The sequence below is a fragment of the Myotis brandtii genome, unplaced genomic scaffold (assembly GCF_000412655.1).
Source record: "Myotis brandtii unplaced genomic scaffold, ASM41265v1 scaffold6, whole genome shotgun sequence".
NCBI classification, from domain to species: Eukaryota; Metazoa; Chordata; class Mammalia; order Chiroptera; family Vespertilionidae; genus Myotis; species Myotis brandtii.
Window position 1 is genome coordinate 1,492,852 of NW_005370271.1, and position 10,560 is coordinate 1,503,411.

Here is a 10,560-nt window from a genome sequence, read left to right on the forward strand (position 1 = left end):
CTACAAGAGCCACTGGCTCTGGAACTGCCCCTCTGCACCTGCTGTGGTTCTTTCCTGCTACGTTGTAAAACTGGTCCTCTGATTCCATCTTGGGGTGAATGTACCTGCCGTAGGGTGTCCCGGCAGCCTGGTGCTTGCTACCACCCAGGGCGGTTGCGCTGCCCCAGCTTGCACCAGTCTCTTGTCCGCTTCTGGGCGCCTGGAGCCCCGGCCTTGGGAGCCTTTTGCCACTCTGCACTGTGGATCCTCCTGGCTCCGCCCACTGACTTGGAAAGCCTCAAGGGCCCATCAGTTCTCTCTGCACAGTTTGACCTTCAGTCTTGTCAGACCTGCATGCCACAACCATGTCTCATCCAAATGTAACTAGCCCCTCCCACTTGCGCTTACCCTCAACGTTCTGGCAAACTGTGGTCATAACCAGCTCGTTCTCTTACCGCCAGCTCAGCCGTGTGTGGAAATTGCCTCTGAAGGACATTTTCTCTTACTTGGTTTTTTCACTTCAGAAGTAGCATATGTGGCTTCATTTATATAGTGTTATAAAACATGCTTTACATAAAGGCGTTTCCGCGACCACGTTAGCAGTTGGATGTGTGAAGATGCCTGGTCTGGATGTTTACTGGCTCTGCAAAGGTGGGGTTGCAGCTTGAAGCTTCTAGCAAAAAAGACTCATCTTTGTCACCTACACTTGTGGTGGCGAGAACAGGGAGCTCGCTAGGAGCAACTTCAAGCTCCGAGGACGAGGAATGTGCTCCTTAGGAGCCTGACAGAACAGCTTGCGGGAGCCTCGCTTCCTTGCTGTGAGAGGGAACGGGAAGGAGACTCTTGAAACCAAAGGGAACTCATTAGATTCCAGTACGATCGGTCTTAGTCACTTGGCTCTTCCTCTTTCTGTGACACGGTCAAACCTACTTGTGATCCTCAGTGTAGCAGTGTCCTTGGTAACGGGACCTCTTGTCACAGCCCTGCAGCGCCTACCCACGTTTGCAGGTTGACTGAGCCCACTTCTCCCTCAAGTGTTCATTGAGCACCTGGGTGTTTTAAGTGACTGGCCTGATTGACTTCGTTGATGTCAGCCTGCGCCCTCCTGCGAGTTGCGGGGGTGGGGGGGACCAGTGACTAGCCCGGCTTTGTTTTGCAGGTCATGGCGAGAATTCCTCTAGATGTGCAGTCACCTCCACACTGGGCCGCCTTCCTTGGCTCGCCTGCCCTGGCCATCCTGCCTTAAACACCCACAGCACAGTTGACTCTTATTCTCCAGTGCAGTGTTTTCCTGTTAGCCTTTTACACTTTGATGAATTATGTGCCTCCTTAATCTGAGCGGTGCCCATGCCATCAAATGCTCATGCGCTCCCCTGAGACAGAAGGTGCTCTGGAACCACGGCACTCTCCTGGGACTGTGGACCGAAGATGGCTCCTGCCTGCTCATGACACGGGACCAGTGACGTGTTCAAACGCTGTCACGAGACAGTGAGACTCCAGTGCAGCAGCCGTAGGAGAGCATGTTCAAGGGCAGATCTGTCCCGACAGAACTACACCAAAGTCTATTTTCAGGATGAATTTCTTACTTCTGCCATCTTTTGGAATAAATTATTTTCCTGCTTTCTATGGAAATCTGGTGTTTGTGTTTGTTAAGCTCATTTTTATAAGCCTCTATGTCTCTAAATAAGGCCTTTAACAAAGGCCTTGCAGTTCGAACTCAGGTTGGATGGGTAACAGTGGCCATGTAGTTTGAGGTGCCTGAAGAGACTGGTAAGTACTTTTCTTAATTGTTCAGTAAGCATTTGAGGGCCTACCCTAGCCAAGGCACTGGAGGAATCAAAGATGTAGAATCTGTGGTCTGTGCAAGTGCAAGAGCTGTTATGCTATTTGGAGAGGAAGATCAGTCTACGTAGAACCAGTGTGCGTAAAAAAGTGGGTATGATAGTGAGCAGGTAGCAGGTCGGTACCAGCCACAGGGACGACTTGGAACCAGTGGTTCATTGTACCATCACACCCTCAGACCTAGGACTGGAGAAACCCAGAGTGATTTAAAAAGCCTGGCACAGGGGCAGTAATTCTCGATAGCAAGCATCTCAGTAATGCACTATTTGGGGGGCTTTATTCGTTTTAGACATTAAAATGGATCTAAGTTTTCACCAGCTCGAGGCTTTTTGACAGCCAGCCAAGAATGGATTTCCTGTTTTGCAGTTTGTACTTTTCTATTCCTCCCAAACTCGGAACTCATTGCTTTGCTAGTCTCACAACCAAAGGGAGTTTCAAGTTGAAATGACTCTTCTGCTTTCATTTTTTTCTTTCCATTCTTTACTTTCATTTTGAACATGAAGTTTTCATGAGCGTTAGGCAATACCAGTACTTTACATTTCCAGCAAAGGAGCCTGTTTAGCTAATTTCATGGAATGCATAAAACTGACTACTTGACGCCAAAGGGACCGACCATAGTGGTATATGCTAAGCCCATTGTTTCATAGGTAAGGGATCGGAGCCCAAACAGGGAGAATCATTTGCCCAATTCAGCACAGCTCGTTTGACGCAGATCATCAGGGACCTTGTTTGCAGATCCTTATTCTAAAGCAGCGGTTCTCAACCTGTGGGTCGCGACCCCCTTGGCGGTCAAACGACCCTTTCACAGGGGTTGCCTAAGACCATCCTGCATATCAGATATTTACATTACGATTCATAACAGTAGCAACATTACAGTTATAAAGTAGCAACGGAAATAATTTTATGGTTGGGTCACAACATGAGGAACTGTATTTAAAGGGCCAGAAGGTTGAGAACCACTGCTCTACAGCATTTCCCACTTGCCACCCTGCCTCGCTCAGGTGTGGCCAGGAACCAGCTCTGTGTCTCAGTCCCATCAGAGCAACTCACAGACCCTTACTCAGTATTTGTAACCTAAGAAAGCAGTGCTGGTGGTTACTGTGGCCGCGTAGGGTGCCACAGTCTCTGAGCCCTGACCTCGGAGGGAAGTGTGACCAGCACAGCTGTGCACCTGCATTCTCGAGTCAGTGCATTGTCGCTGGGGATCAGTCTGAAACCTTCCCAGCTCCCACCATGGTTTTTGGTCTGAGCCTCATGCTGTCCCTAACGTAGGGCCCTTCCCTTGAGTGTTGCTTTTGCCTGTATTGAGTTCAGCATCGGCGGTAGCTGCTAGGGTGCCCGCAGGTGTGGAGGGCTGCTGGGGCCTCTTCTCAGTCATGACCATGGTTTGACACATTTGCAGTTCAAGGGCACAGTTGAAGGCAGAGGTCGCAACCCTGGCTGATCCACATCCCTGCGTTGGCCTTGTTCTGTACTGATCCCTTTTTCTACCTTCATTTGCTCTAAGCTAGACAGTGGGAAGTAAACTGGGTTACACTGCTTTTTGCACTCGGGCTTGCTTGCCCTTTGGTGGAATCTGATTCCTGTGAGTGTGTTGACGACACGGGGGCGGGAGCACTAAGGGCCTGGTGCTGTGCCCGCGAGGTTTGATCGTCCCCCAGAAGGGACATCCGGCTCAGTGAGCTTTCTAGGGAGGGAAAAGGCCCTAATAAGGCAGCAATTCAGGCTTGAACCTAGAGGGTTCTCTCCAAACCCTACTGGGACTCCCAATGGTGTCATAATGGCCTCAGCATAAAGCCTGTGAAGAAGAGCTCATTTTCTAGCCAAATTGGAGATCACAGCCCTTCCAGGAAGATCGGTTGCAAGTTCCTAGAGGCCAGGTACTGAGTCTGTCCCCACCCAGCTACATTGCTATTGTTGAAATGAGGGAATGATGAAATCAACTCAGATTTTGTGTGGGGAACGTAATAAAATTTCCTCCCTCCTCCCCCGCCTCAGGAAATGCTTGAGAATATTCAATGCAATTAATAGGTAAATTCAGATGTGTATTTTCTCCTCACCGAATCCCTCATAACTGACCCATTAATTACAATATGGCCCAGCATCTGCCTTGGCTGCTGGTGAATCATTTTCTCTGACAGTTCTCTTGCTCTGGGGCTGGCCCGGCGCAGAGGGAAGCAGCTCCATCCGGCCCTTGGAAAGGGTTCTGGAGAGGTCCCTCCTGCAAAGCCTGTCCAGGTGGACATGGCGTGGCCTCTCGGGGTGATCGTTAGACTAGGAGAAGCCCTCGCTTTGCAATCTCACTCCATCACTCGCTAGCTGTGTGACTTGGGGCAAATCATTTCATTATTGAGCCTTAAGTTTTTTCATCTAAAAAATACCTGCCCTTTCTGCTGTATGAGGGTGTTACCAAAGGAGATGCTGATGGTGAAGATGATTTGTAAATTATAATTATACTCAACGGGTATCTGCCAAAGAAATGACAAAATCCCTCGGACCTAATGACAGTCCTTTTCTTTCTTTTTTAAATTTTTTGTACTTTTCTATAAAGATGTGCCCCAGAGGGGGCAGCCAACTGATTTTTTTCCTTCTACTTCTGGTTTCCCTTTGGTTTTGGGTTACAGAAAAAGTAAAGGCCTGTGCCAGGCTCCAGGCCTGAACTCTGACAGGGAGATGGATCTCTTAGAAACAATCAGAGATTAAGTGTCGGGACATGTCCTCCCAGGTTCCACCAGTTCCTGTGCGAGAATGGGAGTCTTCCTGGCATGCCTTTTGAAGATGTAGTTTGCAGGGTCATTGTTTTTGTTTTCCTCTTTAAACCTATAATGGTGTCTACACCCTTATCACTAACCTAATGATTATTATAAGTCATGCTACATCCAAATGGAGGAGTATTGTGGTGCATTTAATAATTTCCCCCGCCCCAGAATACATGCCTAGAAAAGAGATTGAAAAGACAACAAAACTATTCACGCTGCCTCTGGATGGTAATTGCAGACGATTTTAATATTTTTTTCAGCATTTTCTCCAGTGAAAATGTAACACTTCAGTAAAAAGAAGAAACAGTAAAAGTTACTAACGAAAGATAATAGAACATTATGTTAAGAGGAAAAAAAAAGATTTTAAACTTATGTACATAGCAAAAATCCTGGCAGGAAATAGATCAAAATGTTGATAATGATTATTTCATTTACAACTTTGTGTTTTTTCCAAATTTTCCACAAAGAGTATGTGTTGGTATTATAATTAGGAAAAAAAATGGTGGGTTTTGTGTTGTTTTTTTTTAGAGGGAGGGGGCAGGAAGCAATAATAGTGTTAGTACTTCCTTCAAAAATATAATACATACCCCCTTTTCTGAAAAGAGTAATTCAGGGTCAGGGGAAGTGAAGTCAGATTTATTCAAACACTGAGGCTATTCTCAATCGATGAAAATTAGCACGTTCACACAGCAGTTCTGATGAACTGTGTCCGTTGTGGAGGGCGGAGGGCAGAGCACTCAGCTTATAAAACTGGCCTCCTGTTGTATAGGTGCTCATAACGACAGCACCGTGAAATAACAAGGGAGCATTGATTTGGATTCTACCCACATAGACAAGTGGGAGCCCGGGGTATTCATGTTGTGGGGTACTGCCTGGTTAGAAAAAGCCTGCTGTTCTTCCGCTCCCAACTGCTCCGGCACGTCTTTCATTCAGGCTGCTCCGGTTAAACCTCCTCCTTGTGTAATGTAGTTCCCCAACTCCTCCTCCCCGCTCCCAGGCAGCTCCCAGCAGGAGGATGCTAGCGGCTGAGGACGCTCTGCAGGTTGTGGCCTTCAGGGTTCCATCCTTTGCTTTTTCTGCCCACTACTGTGTAGCTTACACGTGTGTTTCCCCCCCTGAGATAGCAGAACCCTTTGCCGGACAGGATCTCTGGCTTATTCAAACGTTTGATCCCTGCAGCCTTGCACAAAGTAGGAAAGTAGGTGCTCGATAAGTTTGTAGTGAGTCCTGTGGGAGGGCAGCCTTCCTGTGGAGCTGGCTGGTGGTAGGGGCAGCGGGAAGGAGCTGCAGTCAGCTCACAGGACTCCCGCGGCCAGAACCCTCCTGGCTTGAGCCTGAGTGACACCACCCAGGTTGGCAGGTAGCAGACGCCCTCGGTGTATGTGGAAAGGCAGACAGCCCAGCAGGAGCCCAGGTGGGCACTGAGTTGTGGGGGCCCCCTGGTACTGCCCCTCCTACCAGGATAGAACCCACAGTTGGCGTGCAGGTTTGTCAATGTGCTTTATGTCTCACGGTGACTGGAGTGTGAATGCAGGTACAGCCTCTCGCACCCTCTTACATATCTCACTCCTGGCCGGGCTGGGCTTTGTGAGCACAGGGTGACGCCTCAGAACTGGTGGGCACCATCCCTGGTTGTGCTGCAGCATGAGGGGAATTTACGACCTTGTGAATTTCTGGGGGGGAAAGCCTTAGATACAAAGGACCCTCCGACTTCGGCCTCCATTCTGTGGAAGTTTTACTCTTCCCCACTTCAGCCCTCTGCCTGAACGGTTTACTTCGTGTAATGGAAACCCCTCTTCGCAGTTTTACCCAGATTGGGTCCTTCAGAGTGTGTGTCCACTTGTAGTTCAACAAACTGTTATCGCGGCTCCAGGTCTTGGTTCCTGCTTCTTATCAGTCTGTTCCTCCACTTTCTGTTTTATCGTCCTACTTCTGGCCAAGCCGACAAGAAGGTCTCATTGTACCTGTCTTTCGGGAGCCTTTCCTACAACAAACACGACATTGTTCTCGCTCCCTCGGCTTCCTGCTTTGCTATCAGTTAGAGTTGCTGATCCCAACTGCACATTAAGCTCAGCACTGTCAAGACACCAAACCAAACCGAAAAACAGAACCCCACAGACACCATTAGTTTTTCCAAGAAGTTTTCAGTCCTAGTGAAACAGACAAAACCATTTGGACAGGAATGCTGAAGACAGTGAGCCCTAAAACAGTCCGAGGGCTTGCCACCTGCTCCGGCCAGGCTGCTTTCCCTTCTCTGCTGCTTCTCTTCTCAGAAGCTTCCAGGCACATCCCCCCTGGAAGGGAGAGAGGGAAGGTGGGAACCGATGCTGTTGAGCACCCGGTATGCAGCAGCTCCTGCATTTAATCCTCAGAGGCCGGTTATGACAGAAATCAGGGGAAAACCAGGTTAGTAACTTAACCAAATACATAGGGAAGAAAACGGCCCTGAAATACACGTCATGTTCTTGACAACCGCCAGAGCCACCCCTCTTATGAATGCTCTTGTATGGTCGGCTTTCCATGTCAGTCCGCCTCGAGAGGTTCTGAGTCCCTCCAGGGCCAGGGCTGTGTCTTCATGTACACATTAGACACTCAAGAATGTCCGTTTCCTTATTTCTTTCACTTCCCTTCCCCTGCTCATCACTTAACACAGGCTAGCACATGCTGTCTAATGAAGCCCCTCGCATTCTCCGTAATCCAAGGATATATTAGTGTGTAGGCAACTTGATTTAATTGAGGAAATAATATCAACATACATGATGTGGATATTAAAAGCAATGAGTACATTAAGGGCTCATTTGGGTGGTAGAAGAAAGATTAATGAGAGCAGAAATAGATGTAGTAGCAATAGATTTTGTGAAGGATGTGGGATCTCGAGTCATGGAGAATGAATAGGATTTGGATGTTAATCTGTGCATTCAGACCACAAGCTGTTTTTAAGCTCCTGTCCCATGGTGGGCTAGTTCTGGAGAGTGAGAAATCAGGTTAAATAAGTAGATGATAGACTAGGGAAGGGCGTTTGGGACTGAACTTGGTGCTTTCTGGGAGAAGTAAGAACCTGAAGCTCAGAGCTGTCACATAAAGAACACGGTATCCTCTTGAGACGTTAAGGCAATGGGAAGATGTGATCTTCCTCCTTCCTCAACAAATATCTTCTAGGAGAGATGAATGAGGGATGGGTGCCAACTGTGAGCCATCAATTAGTATGTCATTCAGACTCGCCCTCAGCAAAGTCTGCTCAGGAAAGAAATCAGTTTTTACAAGTGTCAGGAGGACACAGCTTTCCTGGAGATCTCCCAGCTTTGATTTAATTAATCTCAGTTCTGAAGCTGTGAGATCTTAATGTATCACACCAGCCCAGCAGGGTCTGGAAAGAAGACACTGAGATTCAAAAGGATAGCACTCATTTAGAAGACAGGTGCATGAACAGTAGGTAGGGCTTAGTCTGGGTACCAATGAAGAATGACACGTAAAGTGCAAACTCTAGGTCATAGAAAAGTTAGGACCTGTGGCAACTATTTTAATTTTTTTCAGGAGCTCAGTGTTCAAGTTAGAAGGATTATAGAGAACATTCAGTTCTAGTCCAGATTCCTGCTAGTGAAGAAGCTGGAACACAGAGAAGGTCAGCCCCTCACCCTAGATCTCATAGTTGGTCAAGCTCAAATTGGGGTCTTGGGTCCAAGAACAGTGTTCCAAATACATTGAGGTTTAAAGTGGGGGAAATGTCGCATATACAAAGAATATCTCTAGAAGGTTACAGAGCGTGGGCAATTGTGGTTGCTTTTGAGAAGGGGAACATGGGTGGGAGGGAAATTTAATATTCACTGAATACCTTTTTGTGCCTTTTGAATTTTGTGGCATGTATATGTTACCTAATCAAAAAAGAATTAATTTAGTTTTAAGAATACAAGGGAGTCCTAAGTATTGCTTTGTTTCCCCATTGTCTCGTGTTTGTGTAAAACAGTTTCCTGACTCAGGCTCTCCCAGTATGAAAATGATCCTACAGGAGCAAGGTTAAACACTTTGGTGATGGCAGTTGGTTACTGCTTTGTGGTTAGAACAAGAAGAGCCTCCTGAACCTCAAGCCAGTGCTATTCCAGAGTCCCAGCTTCCTGCCAACTTTGACTGTGGCACAATCTGGCAGGATAAAACCCAGAGAAACACAAATCAATGAGCAGTCAGTGATTTCATTCACTTCAGAGCAGGATACAGTCATTAACAAACCTTGACGGAAAGGTCTCTGTTAGCCAAAACTCTATCCTTTCCAAGACAACGGAAGATGCAAAGGCGGGAATCCACTGTAATTCACTAGTAAGCCCATTCAGTGTGTAGAGCCTTGTGCTAGAAGAACCGAGCGGCTCCTTGACCCAAGGAACTGTTGCCCAATAGAGGCAGTGAAATGTCTGTGTCCAGAGGCCAGTGTAACAGTGGAAGAGCTAACCATCTGTTGGGAGTTTTTCCAAAAATAGTATTTATAAGAGAGGATCGTATGTGATGTATTCCAAGGAGATTTAATGCATGAATCTCATTGAATGAGTAAGAGAACCTGGCTCAAACTTTCCAACCTAGTTTTTCAATTGGGATTTCAATCGAAACTCTAGTTGATATGGGAAATTAGAATGTATATGTAAGACTTAAAATACTACTTCCTGGGTAGTAGTGAAAATACTTATTCTCTCATTGGGTATTGAGAATCTATGGCATTTTGAAGGATACAGAGGTGAGATTAACTTTCCTTTTAGGTTTCTACATATACCTCCCTATTATTGTGTACAAAAGCATTATTTTAGCGGCTGTTAACTGGTAAATCTAGAGCTATCCTTACTTGCTATTTAGCCCACAGCAGATCTTCTAAATGATGTCCTTGAAACAATCTAGTAATACTATCATTTATTAGTTGCTCACTATATGCAAAGCACTATGGTAAATGCCTTATATTATGTTTTTCACTTAATTCTCACTTCAATCCCATGAGATACTTACATGGAAGCCTCACAGAGACCAAATAATCTGTGCAGGTTCACACATGGTGGAGCAAGGATTCAAATCCAGGTTGTTATTCCACCAGTATTTAATGGCTGCATACCCGCCAGGCATGAAAGGTAGAGGATAAACAACACAGCTAGCCCTGCCCTTTTGAAGCTTGTGATCTATAGAAGTCTTTCTGACTCCAAAGTCCACAGTTTTAACATGACATTATACTACTTTCCCAGATCTGTGCAAAGAGGAGCCACATTTCAAAGGCAATTACTCCTAAGAGAAAACTGTCATCCTGAAGGAATCTTGCCAAGCATTTCTGCTCCATAATCCAACATTCCCTATGCTTACTAAGATCAGATTTCTGGTCTGTGCTCAAAATATATAGTCTGATACCTTAAGAAGTCTAAAGAGCAGTCTGGAAGCACAAGCTGTGATAGCTGGATCATGTACTAGCTGCCTGACCTTAAGCAAATAACTTAATCTCTCTGAGTTTTTATTTCTCCATCTGAAAACTGGTATATTACCAGTACACGTGCTTGTAGGGATAACTAGATAAGGTGATAAGCCCACCCCATAGGACACGTTCAATAATAAAGGATCGCTGTTGTTATTAGTAGGATTGGGAGCCCAAGAAGACCTCAAGCCACTGTGTTATAAAGGCTTGAAATTGTGTACAGTTCTCTCTCTCTCTCTTAAAGGTGCACACAATCTGATCCCTGTGTCTGGGACAGTCTAACGCATTGAATAGTAGTTGAATGAATGAATGAACGAACAACTGAAGGCAAGGTCTGTCTCTCAGTGACTGAAGTTCAGATGGATAGGGCGTTTATAAAGCAGAAAGTCGATACAGCCCCCCTTTAAATTAATGCCCTCTGTTCCCGTGGACCCCTTCAAGCTTCAGGGAACTTAAACTGTAAAATGGGGCCCAACCGCATAGTTCGAGATCAGAGAAAACACCGCGCGTGAACGCTTTGTAAACGAACATCCACAAGGTGAGCCT

General features: G+C 46.3%; 1 protein-coding gene across 1 annotated transcript in view; it reads left to right on the top strand.

Annotated features, from left to right (window-relative positions):
• ATP6V0E1 (ATPase, H+ transporting, lysosomal 9kDa, V0 subunit e1) overlaps window positions 1-1,611 on the top strand; it is a 21,564-nt gene extending 19,953 nt beyond the window's left edge. Inside the window, exon 4 of the mRNA XM_005879372.2 lies at window positions 1,139-1,611. The gene's annotated coding sequence lies outside the window, so the exon portion shown is untranslated. The remainder of the gene's footprint in view (window positions 1-1,138) is intronic.
• Window positions 1,612-10,560: the final 8,949 nt, after the last annotated feature.